The sequence below is a fragment of the Anomaloglossus baeobatrachus genome, chromosome 5, assembly GCF_048569485.1.
Source record: "Anomaloglossus baeobatrachus isolate aAnoBae1 chromosome 5, aAnoBae1.hap1, whole genome shotgun sequence".
Lineage (NCBI taxonomy): Eukaryota > Metazoa > Chordata > Amphibia > Anura > Aromobatidae > Anomaloglossus > Anomaloglossus baeobatrachus.
In genome coordinates this window covers 545,952,944-545,972,014 of record NC_134357.1, presented here as the reverse complement: position 1 = coordinate 545,972,014, position 19,071 = coordinate 545,952,944, and the positions used below count along the sequence as shown (strand labels likewise).

General features: G+C 44.5%; 1 pseudogene; it reads left to right on the top strand.

Moving 5' to 3' along the window:
• The first annotated feature begins 3,754 nt into the window (after positions 1–3,754).
• The window catches only part of LOC142312271 (uncharacterized), a 133,856-nt pseudogene continuing 118,539 nt past the window's right edge, over positions 3,755–19,071 (top strand).

The window sequence follows — 19,071 nt, the reverse complement described above, 5'->3', positions numbered from 1 at the left end:
GGCGTGACGTCAGCAGAGGTCCCTCTGGCAACTGGGATTTAGACTCTACCATATATCTAGGGTTGAGCCTAGAATGTGCAGGCTTCTTCCCATCCACTATAATCATGCAGCTCCGCCCCCCCTCCCCTGCACCCCCCCATCTGGAGCTCTTAACTCTATACTCACGTGGACTTAGAATAAACATTGTTTTTCTATCTGGAAACATCAAACTGCATTTTGAACACGCCCCTATCACATGACCAGTTACGTCATACCTGTCAGGAGCCCGTACATTCTAGCATCTACCATATATCTAGTGTGCGGCTCTGCAGGAGGAGGTGTGTGGAGATTCCCCATTACTGGGGCAGGGGACATTAACCCCTTCAGCTCTGAGACTTTCTTGGGGTTTTTCTCTCGCTGATTTCTATGAATCGTGAGGTTTTTGTTCCTTTTCCTCTGATAGATACAAACGCCCCAACTATGAGAGGCCGGAAGTGAGGAAACCCGTCTGCCCTCAGTCTTGTCACTGGGCAATATTGAGTTTCAGCTCCTCCACAGATTTCCTGCCCTCGGTCCCCGGCCCCTTTCCTGCCCTCGGTCCCCGGCCCCTTTCCTGCCCTCGGTCCCCGGCGCTTTTCCGGCGCTCTGCCCTCGGCCCCTTTCCTGCCCTCGGCCCCTTTCTGCCCCCACATAGCATAATGCTCCAATAGTACCATGCCCCCACACACATACAGTCAGGAAAATAAGTATTTGATCCTCTGACGATTTTGCTCATTTTCCCACCTACAGAAAATGAAGAGGTCTGTTATTTTTATCGTAGGTAACTTCACCTGTGACCGACAGAATAAAGAAAAAATCCAGAAAGTCACATTGTATGATTTGTAAATAATTAATATGCATTTTATTGCATGAAATAAGTATTGATACAATAGAAAAACAGAACTTAATATTTGGTAGGAACCTTTGTTTGCAGTTACAGAGGTCGGACGTTTCCTGTAGTTCTTGACCAAGTTTGCAGCAGGGATTTGGTGACTCCTCCATACACATCTTCTCCAGATCTTTCAGGTTTTGGGGCTGTCAGTGTACATTGAGTTTCACTTTTGAGTTCTCTGTCATTTGGTCTAGCACGAGTTAATTCCTGTTGGCCCGTGGATTGCTGCTAGGGTCACAGGTTACTGAAGACCTATCACAGCCGTCTCTGCCTTTTAAAAAACGGTGGCACTTGTTCCTCCACGGCTACTATAGCTCTAGCGATACCGGACATTGTGCGCTGACGCAGCTTTTGGTGAACTGCTGATGCTATTTTTGTGTGCTGTGGAAATATCCTCGTTGTTTGTTTATTTCTTCTCTGTACTTTATTTCTCCCTGAGCACATATTGTCTTTACCCCTGTGTGTCTGCAGTGAGTTTGTGCTTTGGTTTTCCCCTGTTTGTCAGTTGTTATGGGATTAATCACTCCTGGCCCGGCCCTCCTCGGGAGTATTAGACCTTGGGCTGATCAGGAGTCAGGGCTATGCTGGCGGTCCAGACCTCGCCACCATCGGGCGTACCTCTGGGATAGTATAGGCGCCCCAAATCCTAGTGACCGTGTCACACCCCATCATAGGTAATGAGTGCAGAGTAGGAGGGCTTCTTAGAGAAAAAAATAACAGGTCTGTGAGAGCCAGGATTGGAAGGTGATCGATACTTATTTCATGCAATAAAATGCAAATTATTTAAAATCATATAATGTGATTTTCTGATTTTTTTTTATTGTATTCTCTCTGTCACATTATATTCTACTAAAATTGCCTGCCTTACTTAGAATAAGTTCCCATGTTCTCTTTCAATTTATCTATCTTACCTTTCTAACGACGTCACTGTGGCCAGCGAACTGCCTCTTTTCTAAGGGGACGGTTCGTGTGGCGTCACAGCGACGTCACACGGCAGGCGTCCAATAGAAGCGGAAGGGCGGAGAGCAGCCGCATGAAAGTAACGCCCACCTCGTTGCCGGAGGACGCAGGTAAGCTGTTGTTCGTCGTTCCTGGGGTGTCACACGTAACGATGTGTGCTGCCTAAGGAACAACGAACAACCTGCGTCCAGCACCATCAACGATTAGGTGAGTATTTTTGATCGTTAACCCTCACTCATAGGTGTCACACGCAACGATGTCGCCAACGATGCCGGATGTGCGTCACGCATTCTGTGACCCCGACGATATATCGCTAATGATATTGTTGCGTGTAAAGCCCCCTTAAGGCCCTGTGGGCACTAGAAAATGGAATTTTCTTTAGAAAATTCCACACCCTCTGAAAGATTACTGCACCTGCGATAAAAAACCGCGGCATACCGCACCCGAAAACTCATGCGGTTTTACCACGATTTGCCATGGTGTTAGGCTATGTGCCCACGTTGCTGCATGCAGTTATGCTGCGTATTGCACTGCAGCATAACTGCATGCGTCCTGCGTCCCCAGCACAATCTATGAAGATTGTGCAAATTCCATCCACATGTTGCATTTTAGAACGCAGCGTTTCGGCTGCTGCCAAGACGCTGCGTTCTACAAAGCAACATGTCACTTCTTTTGTGCGTTTTGGTTGCAATGTCAGTCTCTCTGTCTCCCTGTCGGTCTCCCTGTCGGTCGGTCTCTCTCTCTGTCGATCTATCGGCGGGTCTATGTAGTGCAGTACCCCCCCAATTTTGATACCAGCCAAGATAAAGCCACACGGCTGAAGGCTGGTATTCTCAGGACGGGGAACCCCACGTTATCGGGAGCCCCCCAGCCTAAAAATATCAGCCAGCAGCCACCCGGAATTGCCACATCCATTAGATGCGACAGTCCCGGGACTCTACCCATCTCATCCAGAATTGCCCTGGTGCGGTGGCAATCTGGGTAATAAGGAGTTAATGGAAGCCCATAGCTGCCGCTAAGTCCTACGTTAATCATTGCAAGCGTCTATGAGACACCCCCAATGATTAACCTGTAAGTGAAAGTAAATAAACACATACACCCAAAAAAAATCCTTTATTTTAAATAAAAGACAAAAAACACTCTCTTTCACCACTTTATTAAAATCCCCAAACACCCCTCCAGGTCCGGCGTAATCCTCACAAGGTCCCACGACGCATCCAGCTCTGCTACATGAAGCTGACAGGAGCGGCCGTAGAACAACGCCGCTCCTGTCAGCTCTACGCAGCAACTGAGGTGAGTCGCACTGTCAGCGGAGACGTCACTCAGGTTACCCGCGGCCACAGGTCTCGGGTGGAGGACTCGAGCTGGCCGTGGGTAACCTGAGTGATGGCACCGGTGATCGCGCGGCTCACTTCAGTCACTCATCAGATTTGCGGTCACCGGTGAGTCCTTCACCTGTGATTGCAAATCAAGCCGCGGCACACGCACAGAGCCGTGCGATCACAATGAAGTCGTGTGAAGTTCATCCGAGTTCATTCTGATCACGCGGCTCAGTCTCGCAGTTAGCCATGCTCTTTTTGACAGTGTGGTCCCACTCCACTCTGCTGCATGTCTATGGGGATGCATCAGAGCCGAGTGGGACCGCACTGTCAAAAATGTGCGTTCTGGATGCTTTTCCCATGGCAGAACAAGCATCCAGAACGCAGGAATTCTGCAGTTTCAATGCGTCTCAGAACGCAGCTTTTCGGCTGCGTTCTGAGACGCACATGCAGTGACTTATACGCTGCGTAATAGAACGCAACGTGGGCACATAGCCTTACCGCGGTTTCGCCTCAAATTTTCCGCAGGTTTTTCCCTGCGGTTTTTGACCATTATCTGTGGCAGAAACCGCAGGTACCTGCGGAAAAGAAGTGACATGCAATTCTTTTTGCTGCAGAAAACATGCAGCAAAATCTGTTGGTGAAAAAAACATAGTGTGCACACAGCATATTTTTTTACCATAGGTTTTACTGGGGAAGGACTGCAGCAAGGTTAAACATTTTTTGCAGCAAAACCGCGGCAAATCCGCAGAATGTGCACAGGGCCTAAAACTCAGAATCTTTAATACCTCGCAGAAATCCTTATAGCTAAATAATTTTGCGACCATCATGTAAAACTCTACTACATCTCCTCCCAGGTCACGTTTCAGATCAAACTCCCAGCTTTTCACCCTCGACCCCCACCTCCAACCCTCCGAGTGTACCACCTAATTTCTCAGAATGGTACCAACCGTATCTTTAAATGGTGACATTAAACGTTCTATTTCCTCTGGACTATAATAGGTTAGGATAAACTCTCTCCACTTTTTTAAATGACTACTCGTTCGTCCTGACTTCCTTACCGCATCTATACCCTCTAACTCCATCAACCTCTTTATGTGGACTACTACTTTTCAAACGAGGGGATTTTTGAATCTAACCAATACTTCAGTATCATCCTCTTTGTTGCAAGTAAGATTATATGTATTAATACAGGGGGGTGTTTTCTCCTCTTCTCCTCGTCGTTCCTCTTCTCCCTTGCATGAAAAAGAACCAGAGCAGGTGAGAGAAGGAGTTTGATATCCCAAAGTTTAACAACACAAATTGGGACACAGACACCCCACGTGACTCAGGTAACGTTATAGACTATGTTTTGACGGGAAAATTTAACCCCGCGCTTTACAGTTACTCTCCAAAAAACCTGCCTATATTAAAGTCAATGGAGCTACGAGCTATAGTTTATTAATAGCAGCTGTGAGTTGTTGCTATACGAACAAAATAAATTGTTAGTATAAGAAACTTATATGTGAGGTAATAAGATGTCGGAGGGGAGATGGCTAGAGAGAGACAGACAGAGAAAGAGACAGCGAAAGAGACAAACAGACAGACAGACATAGGCCCAGACAGAGTAAGAGGCAGACAGAGACAGATACACAGAGACAGATACACAGAGACAGATACACAGAGACAGATACACAGAGACAGACACACAGAGACAGATACACAGAGACAGATACACAGAGACAGACACACAGAGACAGACACACAGAGACAGACACACAGAGACAGACACACAGAGACAGACACACAGAGACAGACACACAGAGACAGACACACAGAGACAGACACACAGAGACAGACACACAGAGACAGACAGGCACAGACACAGACAGACACAAACAGGCACAGACACAGACAGGCACAGACACAGACAGGCACAGACAGACACAAACAGACACAAACAGGCACAGACAGACACAAATAGACACAAACAGGCACAGACAGACACAAATAGACAGAGACTGACAGAGACAGTTACTATCCCGGGCAACTCCCAGGTACTACAGCTAGTCCATGATAAAGATCAGTAGCTTCTAAATTACATTTCGGACAGCAAGTTATCCTCTCAGGTTTCTCTAGCTTTTTGGGGAAATGGAATGCATATATCGCTCGATGCATCACTTTATATTGCGTTTCTCACCACTGTTTATTCAATATTGCTTTCTAAAGGGCCCTCCACCCCTCCCTGATTTTTGTTCCAATGTTGGGGTCCCCCGGTTGCTTATCCCATGGCTTAAAGAAACTCTGTCTGGCAACCAGTCAACTGATCTCGCATTGCCCCATAAAGTGATGAAATTGATGATGACGTTTGTGCCGACTTAACCATGCAGTCAAATGTGTTAAGTGACACATTTAGCGACACATCTTGCAACTGTGTCATAACCTTATGTTTCACCTGATCATACTGAATTATTTGGTTAGGATTCAACCCGTAATTACCTATCAATTCCTCCCTTCCCAACCACCTTGGCTCAGAAGGATGAAAAAGATGGAAGACCATCTGTATACCTTTCCGCCGCCATTCTCCAAATAGTTTATTGCTAATTCCCTGGCTGAACTCAGGGTTTTCCCATAGGGGTAGATATTTTATATGCCAGTTTATAATGCTTCCTCACTGCCCTCCATGTCGCTATCGTATCCCTAGACAGGGAGGACTGCTTGATTTTAGACAGTAGATTGGCCTGACTGGTGTGTAATTGGGCCTTCAAATCCCATGGCAACGCATAATCTCTTTCAACTCTGAGGGACACGTGTTTCTGTGATCCGTGTATCCAATCCATCCAGTACCTGGACAGACAGGCTAGATTGTATCCTCTAACATTCGGTAGGTTTAATCCCTCATTATCCTTTGATGCTGTCTCCTTCTTTATACCAATGCGGGCTCGTTTCCCCCTCCAAACAAACCGTGAGAAACCTCTATGTAGAGATTCAACATCTTTATGTCTCAAGAGCAAAGGTAGAGTTTGAATATGGTACATCAATTTAGACATAGACATCAGCTTAATTTACACCGGTTTCTTTATGATGTTACATCGTTTTCTTCTCCCAATTCAGGTCCCTACAATATCGGATCCTCTCAATGGAGAGCTTCTATAGAAGAGAATTCTCCTGATTGCCCCCTGAAGGATGGATATGGACAGGGACAAGATGGCGGAGAAGATATTACACCTCACCCTAGAGATCCTCTTCCGGCTTACTGGAGAGGTGAGAGATTCTGATGACGTCACATTACATCACTCTTATCTATGGGAATAACAGATGGACAGAACTGGAAAGGTGAGGACTCTGGAAATGTCTGTAGTGAGATTTATTACTGTGTCTCTCCAAAACCAGGATTACATAGTAGTGAAGAAGACCTCTAGTGAGCGCTGTCAGGACCCTGTGTCTGAGGGATGGGGAAGACCCCTGAGCCCAATTACGGGGCCTCCACCTCCCCCCCTGATATATGAGGACATCAATGGCCAGAAGATCCTAGAACTCACCTACAAGATGATTGAGCTGCTGACTGGAGAGGTGACACTGCTGGGAATGCTGGGACATTATACAGTAACGCTATGAAGGGATCGGGGGATGACGGTATCATTGTATGTGTCAGGTTCCTATAAGGTGTCAGGACGTCACCGTCTATTTCTCCATGGAGGAGTGGGAGTATTTAGAAGGACACAAAGATCTCTACAAGGACGTCATGATGGAGGTTCCTCAGCCCCTCACATCACCAGGTAATAGACAGGACTAAATACACACGGCCTATAATTATCTGTATGTAAGGAATAAATTCAGTCCCTGCATGTGTTTTCTCCAGTTCTATCCAGGAAGAGGACAACACCAGAGAGATGTCCCCGTCCTCTTCTTCCACAGGACTGTAAACAAGAAGATCCCGATGTTCCTCAGGATCATCAGGTAGATGGAGAAAAGGTGCCATGAAATCTTCCTATGATGTGTAGACGGCTGTGAAGGTCTTGTGCTTAGTCTTGTTTTATTCTCTAGTATTATATGTTTTATACGTGTAATGAGAACGGTGGAGATGGCAGGATTAGAGCTGATCATAGATGTGACTTCTCCATCTGTGACTTTTACAATATTTGTTTCAGGGTGAAGATCTGACCCATATTAATACTACAGAGACATATGTGAGGAGTGGTGAGTGGTGTAAAGAGGAGATTCCTACATATGGCTACCCAGGTGAGTAGTGACCACTAAATGCAGAGAAGTCACAGATTCTTCTCAGTCACCGGCTGTGGCTGCTTTATAGGCGGTGCTGTCCAGACATATCACAGTCCTGTGATCACCATTTTGCTGCTTCTTCTATAGAGGTTACAACCTGGAGGATCCACCTTCCCCCTAGAATTATAAGATGCTGACTCTTACCTCCCAGATCTGTAAACTAGAGAACCAAATAACAGCGTATGTAGAACGTGCTGACAAGTTAGAAAATCACTTGAAGAAAACTATGATGGGCCTCTAAGAGAAAACAGAGGGTAATGATGCTGTTACCTTGATAGAGTAGTAGTGGATCAGCAAAACACAAACATACATCAGCAGCAAAATATAGCACAGGACAGCTACAGCAACATTGCTATAGGACCGGAGAACTAGCAACGTATCTGACTCATTGCCCAGGCACTTCCCTTAAGGGGAAGGTGCCTTAAATACCTGCAGCCTCTCAGCCGAGCTGAGAGGTCCCTTCCGGGTCAGGGCATTCTGGCCCTTGAATGGGTCATGTGTGAGTGCCCTAATTGCCCTGGTGCGGTGGCAATCGAGGTATTAAGGGGTTAATCGCAGCTCATAGTTGACACTAAGCCCTAGATTAGTAATGGCAGGCGTCTGAGACCCCCCCCCCATTACTAATTTGTATGTGAAAGTAAATAAATACAAATGCCGAAAAATCATTTATTTGGAATAAAATACAAAAAAACACCCTCCTTGACCACTTTATAAACCCCCTGCAGGTCCAACATGATCCACACGAGGTCCCACAACGATTCCAGCTCTGCTACATCGGAGTCACAGCGAGCGGCTGTAGAGCATGACTACCCGCTGTAAGTTCAGGCAGAGAATAAATGAGCGGCATGATCAGCGGTGACGTCATTAAGGTTAGTTACGGTCACAGCTAGAGCTTCCCACGGTCCTCCACCTGTGATTGCGGATAACTTGACCTAAGGTGACCTCAATTAACTCAGGGAACTCACCTGCATCTCCTGACAGAAAACTAGTTTTTTTGCTAAGAGATGCAACTTTGGTGCTGAAAGTTTTACACCATATTCCTGCACCCATTCTACACCTCCTGGCAAAAAAAAAAAAAAAAAAAATCACATCACTACCTCATCATGCATCAAAACTGCATGTGTCATGAGGCAGTAGTGATGCGGTTTGTTTGGGGTTTTTTTGCCAGGAGGTGTTGATTGGGTCCATGAATGTGGTGTAAAATTTTTAACACCAAATTTGCATCTCTTGGCCCAAAAATGCAAAAAACACCCAGGTTTGACGCTGTTTCAGTTTGGTTTTCTGCCAAGAGATGCAAATTTGGTGCTGAAATGTCTGCACCAGATTTCAGCACCAAATTTTCACCTCCTGGCAGAAAGCCGCACCTAAACTGCAAAAAATCTCCTAGCAAAAAAATCACATCCCTACCGCATCATACTGTATGATGTTAGTGATACGGGGTTTTTTTTACCAAGAGGTGCAGATTGGGTGCAGGAATATGCTGAAATTTCCTCATCAAATCTGTATCTCTTGGCAAAAAACCCTTGATTTTCTGTCAGGGGATGCAGGTGAAGTCACTCACTTTACTGAGGTCAGGACCATGAGAAACTCCAGCTGTGACCGCAAATAACCTCAGTGACGTCACCGCTGATCGCTGCTCAGCCTCTGCCTAAACTCACAGTGGGCAGTCATGATCTATAGCCGCTCGCTGTGACTCAGATGTAGCAGAGCCAGGACTGTCGTGGGACCTTGTGTGGATTACGTCGGACCTGCAGGGGTGTTTTAGGGGTTAATAAAGTGGTGAAAATGGGGATTTTTGTATTTTATTTCAAATAAAGGATTTTTTCGGTGCTTGTCTTTATTTACTTTGACGTACAGATTAGTAATGGGGGGGGTCTCATAGATGCCCCCTATCACTAATCTAGGGCTTAGTGGCAGCTGTGAGCTGTGATTACTGCCTCATTACCCCAATTACCACCTCGCTAGGGCAATCAGGAAGAGCTGGGTACAGTGCCGGGCTTGTCACATCTAATGGATGCGACAATTCTGGGCTTCAGACTGCTATTTTGTGGCTGGGGAGGGGACCCGGTAAGCATGGGTCTTCCCAGCCTGAGAATACCAGCCCCCAGCTGTCAGGATTGATCATGGCTGGATATCAAAATTGGGGGGGGACCACATGTCGATTTTTATGAATGCAGTTCCTCTTATTTTGACACACAGCCAAGATAAGCGCACAACTGTGGGCTGTAGCCGTTAGCTTTATCCGTGATGGTATCATAATATGGGGGGACTCTACTCCAATTTATTTATTTATTTTTACTCTATGATACAGACCTGCAGGCAGGATCTGGGATTGGATGCATCAGACATGCTGTCACTCAGGGTGGGGGCACGTCTGACTGCAACCAATCAAAGACGCCGGTGGGCGGGGAAAACAGTGCATATGCAATGAAGGCTAAAGCATGGCCCAGAAAGTGAATGCGCAACCTGTAAGAAATGACAGCAGCACTGAAACCTCGGTAGGTATAGCACCGCTTGCTTTATTATTTTTTTCCTTTATTTTTTTGTATTACCCGAGTGCCGAATCTGGATCATTAGCTGGAAATCCCTGTGAATTTTGAGTCCGGCACTCGATTATGTTTGAAACCGTGCGGATCTGGACTTTTATAGTCCGAGTCCGCCCATCACTAGTCCTTCGGCATCTGTGTGGGGGTTCAGAAGAGAAGGAAAAATCTGTGTCAGAAGCAAGGACGTTGTATGCCTCTTCAGCTGTATACCAAATTTCGGACAAGAGGGGATATTTTATGTTTTTGGTGCGTAAGTGTTTGGTGTAAACTTTTTTATTTATTAAAAGTGAAGACAAAAAAAGAATAGACGTAAAGAATATAGAAAGGAAAAGATAAAATTAAAAAGTAGAGTATAAAAATGTGGTAAAATAAAAAAGAAAATTTCTAAACGGATGTCAGTAAAAAAAAAAAAAAAAAAGTACTGAGCGCCCACAACTGATACTAACACCAACTATATTCAGTAAAAAATACTGTAGTAGGCGACCATTGCTACAATATATCTTTACTGTCCCTAATCTAGCCGATCGATTAATCTAAATTCTTATTTTTTTTTATTCTTATTTTACCATTTCTGGAAAACAACGACCAGACGCTAATCAGTGATGTGCATCACTGATCAGCGTTCAAGGGTTGCAGAAAGCAAGCAGGGATGTGGTGCAAAACAGGGTTGAAAAACACACAGGAAAAAAAAGGCCTAAGCCAAAAGTGAGCATGGATGCCGATCAGTGATGTGTGTCACTGATCAGTGGCTTAGCGGCTGCAAGATGCAAGAACAGATTTTGTCTAAAAAGGGAGGGGAAAAATGGAGAAGGAAAAAAAAAGTCACTGACCAGATCTTAGCAGCTGCAGAACGCGCGCACAGAAGTGGTACCAAAAAAACCTGCCAAAACTGAAAAATCGAGCGATCAAATACTGATCAGCAGTCAACTACTGATGAGTGTTCTGAGGCAGAAGGGGAGATGAGGAAAGGATTTGGGGGAGAGAAAGGAAAAGGTGGAAAGAGGGATCAAAGTAGATTACAAAAAATAAGGGGGCAGGAACAGGTCAGGAAGAGTGGAAAAAAATATCTTCACAAGGCAGCAGTGGTGGCACAGGCCTAAAAACGCGTGTGGCATCACAAATCCTAAAACTTACAAATTTATTGATTTTGCTTTAAAAACACAATAAGTGAAAATATCATAAATAAACTCCATTAAAAAAGTTTACAAACAGGAAGCCAGTCGATGTAATGGAGTGAGAGTAGGTGTATACAATATATCAATTCTACAGGGGCCTATGAATGTCCGTAAGGGATGGCCCTACCTTGCTGTGACTTTCGGCACCCTAAAAAACGCAATGGCGCCCCTGCTCATTGATGATTCTCCCTGGGATTCCCTAAGGAGACCCTAAACTAGGACCTGCCCATACCAAAAGTTATCCACAAAATGAAGATTTGACTGTGAGGGGTTAAATCACAATGAGTGTAGTCACTGCAAATAGCCAAATAGAGTTACAAAAAGTAAAAGTCCATAAATTGGCTAGGGTTAACTAGTGTGCACCACAGTGCCCAGCCAAAGAATTAAATGGAACTTAAAAAGATGACCAAAACAATCACAAGTCAAACCAATGAAAAAAAGGAAAAAACAAAAAACTTTCCTTATTGATGCATTTCTTCAGAAGGACGGCCTCAACGCGTTTCTCCTTTGCTTAAAAGGGTGGTTCAGCCATATTTTTTATTGTCTAGTTTATTATATTGAGAAACAATGTTTCTCTCAAATACCTTGTGTTAGCAATAGTGCCTGTGAGAGGCGCTATTGCAGACCGCTGTTCCCCGCTCTGGTGACGTCACATTAAGTTCCGCACACGTCACATTCCTGCAGCTGGCTACAGTCTTCCTGACTCACTGAGCCGTGAGCGGTGTTTCACAGCTCGTCACAGCCCATCTGCTCCCTGCTCCCTCCTCCCTCACAGCAGAACGCTACAAGCAGGAGATGCGTTGTGCTGTGACAGAGGTGAAATACCGCCCTCAAGTCAGTGATTCAGGAAGACTGCAGTTGGCCACAGGGATGTGACGTGTGCGGAACTTGATATGACGTCACCGGAGCGGGGAACAGTGGTCTGCAATAGCGCCTCTCACAGGCACTATTGCCAGCACAAGGTATTTGAGAGAAACATTGTTTCTCAATATAATATCGAACTAGACAATAAAAAATATGGGTGAACTACCCTTTTAAGGTTCATCAGGAGGCCCCATGAGTAGGTTGTAGATGTCCCAGGATGAGGTGGAAAGTTGTTTTTTTTCTTTTTCCTTTTTGAACTGTAATTGTCGTAAGGTGTTAATAGTGATTTTTTTTAACTATAGCCATTGACAAGCAAATACTTATTGTGTCGTTATCATGCACACAAGCTCATTATTACACAAGCAAATGGTCGCTTGGAAGAACGTTGTTGCGATCGATGGAAAGTCGCTAGTCTTTCACAAAAGCATGTATTACAGCTTTTAACTACTTATTACAAGGACGACAAGCAATAATTTTTAAGCAAGTTGAAAGATCTGGTTTTGTGACAATTGAATGATATTATGATCACTAGCATCTATTACACATTGCTAATATCGCTTTACAGTGGACCCTCGGTTTACGAGTAACTTGGTGTGCGAGTATTTCGCTATATGAGCAAAGCTTGCTGTAAATTTGTAACTCAGTTTACGAGCAAGCTTTGCTGTACGAGCAAATACCGCACACACTTCCGATTCCATACTTTCACCGCGCTCTGACCCACTCTTGCAGTCTGAACAAACATGCACAAACACACACGCACACATACATATTATGCTCACCTTACCTTCCGTTCCCTCCTGGTTCTTGTAGTTCGCTGGTACAGGATGTGTATCGGGTAACCATCGCTACGATGGAGGAACTTCCGCTGTCAGCCGCTTCTCAAAAGCAGTGCGCTGGCCAATCAGAGGTAAGCGGCTCCTGCCTGTGACGTCAGCGCACTGGCAGCGGAAGCTCCGGCATCGGTCGCGATGGTTACCCGGTACACATCCTGTACCTGCGGACTACAATAATCAGGAGGCAGGCGATGGAACGGAAGATAAGGTGAGCATAATATGTGATTGTGCGCGTGTGTTTCTGCGTCTTTGTGTGTGCGTGTGTGGAAGGGCACAATAGAGGACCAGGATGGGACATTGAACAAGTTGTGGAATGAATTGTCTGAACTTGTATTATTTCCTATGGGAAACTTTGCTTTGCTAGACGAGTAACTTGGTTAACAAGCACACTCCCAGAACGGATTGTTCTCGTAAACCAAGGTTCCACTGTATTTAGAACGATATTGCGATTTTATGCCCAATTTTTGCCTCTTCTAGTAAGAGCTTTACTGAATAATTCAATTTTGGTACATAACTTGCCATTTCTGTGGACATTTTAAGTAGACCTGTTCAAAAATATTAATTTCAAAGATATTTTGTTAAAAAATAATAGTTGTTTTTTTTGTTGGCAGATGAATGTACCAGGAGATCAGAGGGACAACTGATATCTTCAATTTTTAAATCAGATGACCTTGAGGTCACACAGGATACAACTGAAGTGAATGCCATTACTCCAGATATCCCATCATCTGTTCATAGCAATGATCTATCATCTGATCCTACGAGACAGGTTCTGTCTTCCGAATCGTTACAGACTACTAAGAACAATAAAAGTCATAAAAGAGGCTTTAAAAAACAAATTGCTCTTACAGCAAAAAAGCCAAATCATACAAGGGAGATGTCACATTCATGTTCAGAATGTGGGAAATTTTTTGCACATAAATCAAGTCTTGTTTTACATAAAAGGGGACACACAGGGGATAAGCCTTTTTTGTGTACAGAATGTGGGAAATGTTTTGCATATAAATCAAGTCTTGTTTTACATAAAAGGGGACACACAGGGGAGAAGCCTTTTTTGTGTACAGAATGTGGGAAATGTTTTGTACGTAAACACATTCTTATTAGACACCAAAGAACTCACACAGGTGAGAAGCCTTTTTCATGTTCAGAATGTGGGAAATGTTTTGTAGATAAATCATACTTTGTTATACACAAGAGAACTCACATAGGGGAGAAGCCATATTCATGTTCATTATGTGGGAAATGGTTTACACATAGATCAATTTTTGTTAAACATCAGAGAACTCACACAGTGGATAAGCCATACTCATGTTCAGAATGTGGGAAATATTTTGCTCGTAAAGCAGATCTTCTTAGACATCAGAAAACTCACACAGTGGAGAAGCCTTTTTCATGTTCAGAATGTGGAAAATGTTTTGTAGAGCAATTTCAACTTATTAGACACCACAGCAGTCACACGGGGAAGAGGTTTTTTTACTGTTCAGAATGTGGGAAATATTTTAACCAGAAATCGGATCTTATGATACACCAGAGAATTCACACAGGGAAGAAGCCATACTCACACCTAGATTTTGAAATCTGAATGACTGGAAATCATATTTTGCCCATCAAAAATAACTCACTGGGAGAAATTATATATTTTATTGACAAATTGTATGAAAAACATACGAGTCTGTCATATAATTGAATGAGAAAGGGAAATGTCTTTAGAATTAATTGTATTTTTTGGACTATAAGACACACTTTTAACAATAAAACTATCTTAAGTGAGTGCCTCTTATAGTTTGGATGCAGCTTTCTGTGATGGAGAAGAATGCTGAGACAGCGTCATTCCCGATCATTGAAAGAACGGCTCTGGAACAGAAAGATTATACAGTCTGGATTTGGGTAGTTTGCTTCAGGAAGCAGATTAATGGGGCAGCGGTATACATAATGGGAAGGCAAATCCTGGCACCCCGTCTCTGAAAAAAATATCCTCAAAATCTGACAAAAATGCTGGTAGGTCTCCATAGAGACTGAAGAGAGAGAAGTGTTCAGGCAATTTATCAATACAGAAATCTCCCCACTCCACAATTTCCCTGGATTGCCAATCCACTATAGGATTATGCTTCACCAATCAGGGTATACCCAGTATAATATGAGTGGTAAGGCCTTCCAGGACATATCAGGAAATTACTTCATAATGGAAGGGTTCTACCCTAAAGGCCCTGTCACACACAGAGATAAATCTGTGGCAGATCTGTGGTTGCAGTGAAATTGTGGACAATCAGTGCCAGGTTTGTGGCTGTGTACAAATGGAACAATATGTCCATGATTTCACTGCAACCACAGATCTGCCAAAGATTTATCTCTGTGTGTGACGGGGCCTTAAGTACAACCTGTTAGACATCCCTGAGCAAGTGGCATGGATAGAGATGAGGTTAGCCAACGTACTGCAGGTAAGCCCATGAGTTTTTACAAACAGAGCATCTACCATGCTGACTCCTGCTCTACTGTCCACAAATATGGAAATTTTCTCAGTCCTGCTCTCTAGTGCCACCTCTGCTGTCAGGACAAACTAAGAATTACATGTAGAAGACAAACAAACACTCTGATTGTCCATCCCCACACCACCAAGGGTTAGCCGAGTCCCAGATTTTCCTTTTTACTTAGGAATCAAGGGGCAGGCTGCAATAAAATGACTCTTATTACCTCAAAAGAAACAAACCTCTTTTTAAGGCAGATCTCAGTGGAAACATGGGAAGTAATGGCTTCCCTTAACTGCATGGGCTCCTCTAAACCTAAGAGTGATGGTTCCCCCACAGATTGGCCCCTCAACAATGGAGTGCTGCCCTGACTAGGATCTTCGGGGAAGGAGGTCTAACCATTCTATAGCGGAGGTGCCAATCCTCGCGTATAGCCAAGGACATGTTTCTAAGTTCTCAGGGGTTTCATAATTCACCAGAGCATCCTTCAACCTTTCTGAAAGTCCCTGGAAAATCTGGTTTCCAAGCGCTGGGTCATTCCACTTGGTGTTGATTGCCCACCTATCAAATTCAGAGCAATAAGTCTTCACCGACTGACTCCCTGCTAGAGATGATGTAGCCTAGACTGCGCCAAAGAGACTCAGTCAGGATCATCATAACTGAGACCCAAGGCCTCAGAAAATCCATCCACCGACTGGAGGCAACCAGAGCTATGTGGCAAAGAGAGAGCCCAGGATTGCGGATCCCCTTACAATAATGAGCTCACAATCCCCCCACTGCTCCTCATCCCCGAAGGGGAAAGCCGAAGACTAAAGTACAATTTACAGGCCTCTTTAAGCATCAAAAACTTGTCTCTACCTGCTACGAACCTGCCAGGGAGAGCAATCTTGGGTGGGCCTGCCTATCCGCAGAATCTCCAAAATCGGAAGTCTGCGATCGCTATTGCTACTGAACCACAGAGTGAAAGTCTGCCACCTCCAGGGACAGATTCTTAAGCCTGTCAGAGAGACAAGATATGGGATCCATGAGAAAACAAACAATCCGAAAAAGAACAAAACCCCACAACATCCCAAAAAAACCCTGTGTCCGTTCTTTTTTTTGTTTTGTACGCTGGTGATAATGTTGTGCTACGTACAGTGAAGTACCTAGCATATGGTGAGAGGGAAGAAAACCCTGTCTCTAGAGAATGGGGAAATGTTGACCCCTGACCAAACCTACAGCTGGGCCCTGGCTTCCATCACCAAGTTAGATAGATTCCGCACTTATGCACCAAGCAGGATACCTGACCATAGGCTGACTCTGTACCTTGTCCCTATGTAGATAGGGACAAGATACTCCTGTATCTTGTCCCTAGGTCGGGACCAGTAAAACAACTGCTGTAAGAAGGAGGGAAATAGGAGAGCAGGAAAGGCCAAACAGATGTTGGTGGTAGGGGATTCTATAATTACGCAGACAGACAGGGTCATCTGTTGTTGAGACCGAGAAATGCCGAACAGTGTGTTGTCTGCGTGTACTCAGGTTCGGCATATTGCGGATCGGATAGACAAATTGCTGAGTGATGCTGGGGAAAACCCAGCGGTCATGGTGCACATTGGTACTAATGACAAAGTTAGAGGCAGGTGGAAGGTGTTAAAATTATTACAGGGAACTAAGAGAGAAGCTGAAGTCCAGGACCTCTAAGGTGGTGGTTTTAGAAATACTACTGGCGTCACTAGGAAGACAATGGGAGCTTAGGGAGATAGATACATGGCTTAGAAAGTGGTGCAGGAAAGAGGGGTTTGGGTTCATGGAGAACTGGCATGACTTATGTTGTCTACAGGGTCTACGGTAGGCACCTCAATGGGGAGGGTGCAGCTGTACTGATGGAAAAAATGGTCAGACAGATGGAGGAGCTTTTAAACTAGGATCTGGGGGGAGGGAGGGTAGTTGTGCAAAAAAGAGAATAGATAGAGTAGACAGAGTATGACAGTAGGGGTCAAGACAGGTTTAAGGGGGCAGGGACAGGCAGGGAAAGTAGGACGATGAAAAGTAAGAAATCTGATAATAGTAGTGATGAGCGGACTCGCAGATAACTGGGATCAGCGATGCACTTTTTAAAACCTGGTTACGGTCCAGAATCTGGTGCCGATATAAGTCTATGGGGACCAGAATCCCGCAATTAAAACTCGTGGTGGAAGGGATAGGGGGATGGGAGTGCACGTGTCGTACTTACTGAGGCCACGGCATGGCTGTACATTGCTCCGACAGCCGTGCATTCACTTTCGGGGCCGATAATTAACTCTCATTGCATATGCACTGCTTTCTCCGCCCACCGACGTTTGTGATTGGTTGTAGTCAGACGTTCCCCCACTCTAAGTGACAGCTTGTTTGACGGCTCCAATCACATGCGCTGTACACATCTATATCGTGCAGTAAAAATAAATAAATCGCACAATTGTCATCAAACCCAAAATTAGAGATGGGTAGGGGTCTATGAGACCCCCATCACTAATCCTATATCTAAAAAGAAATAAACACAAGCTGAGAAAAATCCTTTATTTGGAATTCTGACAGATGTTATTAACCCCTCATTACCCGGTATCTCGATTCTCCTGGTGCTGTGGCAATCGGGGTAAAGTTCAAGGCTTATCACATCTAATGGATGTAACAATCCCAGGGGGCTGCAGGTTGCTATTTTTAGGCTGAGGGGCGGCCTAATAACCATAGGCCTCCTGTCATGGATGGTGTTTCTGTTAGTTTGGCTGCGGCTGGTCGTAAAGGGGTTAAGATTCTTGCTAAGGATGTTTCTGGGTTCCCTCTAGTGGGCAGTGCTAGTAGTGTGTCAGATTCTGTGCTTGTGAGTGAGACAGGTGCGGGGCTTGGCTCTAATCCCAGTGGGCCCATCATGTCCAGCCCTTGCTGTATAACGGAAGAGATTTTGCCTCAAGCTGATGCCGGTGATAGTTTTTCCTGAGTTATTTAAGCTCCAGTGAACATGTCTTGAACACCAGGGCCTCCTGTCATGTCGGACGTGTGCCTGTGACCCATTGGACACTTCTCCAGCATGCTCCAGCTTGTCTCTTTCTCTTGGAGATCCCCAGTGTTGTCTGCTTCAGTTAGTTGCTTCCGTGGATTCAACTTCAGCATTTGTTTTTTCCTTAGTTATCCTGATCGAGGCTTTGATAAGTATTTTGTTTTCTTGCTTGTAACTGAATAGTTTTCATGTATTTTTCTCCTATGTGTAATGCTTATTTTAATTCTGTTTCAATTAGTTTTGAAATGCTATGAAAACTGTTCATTCTCAGTGAAAAACGCAGAGTGGAGTTTTTTTCTCTCTGTCTGAACATGGTCCTGCATTTTTTGGTCATATATGCCTTTGTGCTCCATCGTGTTCCCACTGATGAACTTTAACAAAAAAGAACATTTCTGAGAATCCAGTGAAGACTTTTTTCCCATCACTTTTGCATATCTACTTTTTGCTGTATATAGAATAAAATTTATTATACTACATCAATGAACTGCTCACTATTTGTCCTGTTGTAAATTGAGTATTTTTTTGCCATAGCCTATTTTTGAGATAATGTTTCTTGGATGGTAATCCTGCCTGGAGTCTTTTACCAGAGATCCCTGATGTATTTGGTGGAGGATCCTGTAGTCCTAAGGGAAGTTTTTGATCATCAGGAGTTGGCATATATTAGGGCTTTGCTTGCTGCACCCAGTGATCTATCCTATCCTTTGGTATCTAAAGTTTGCAGAG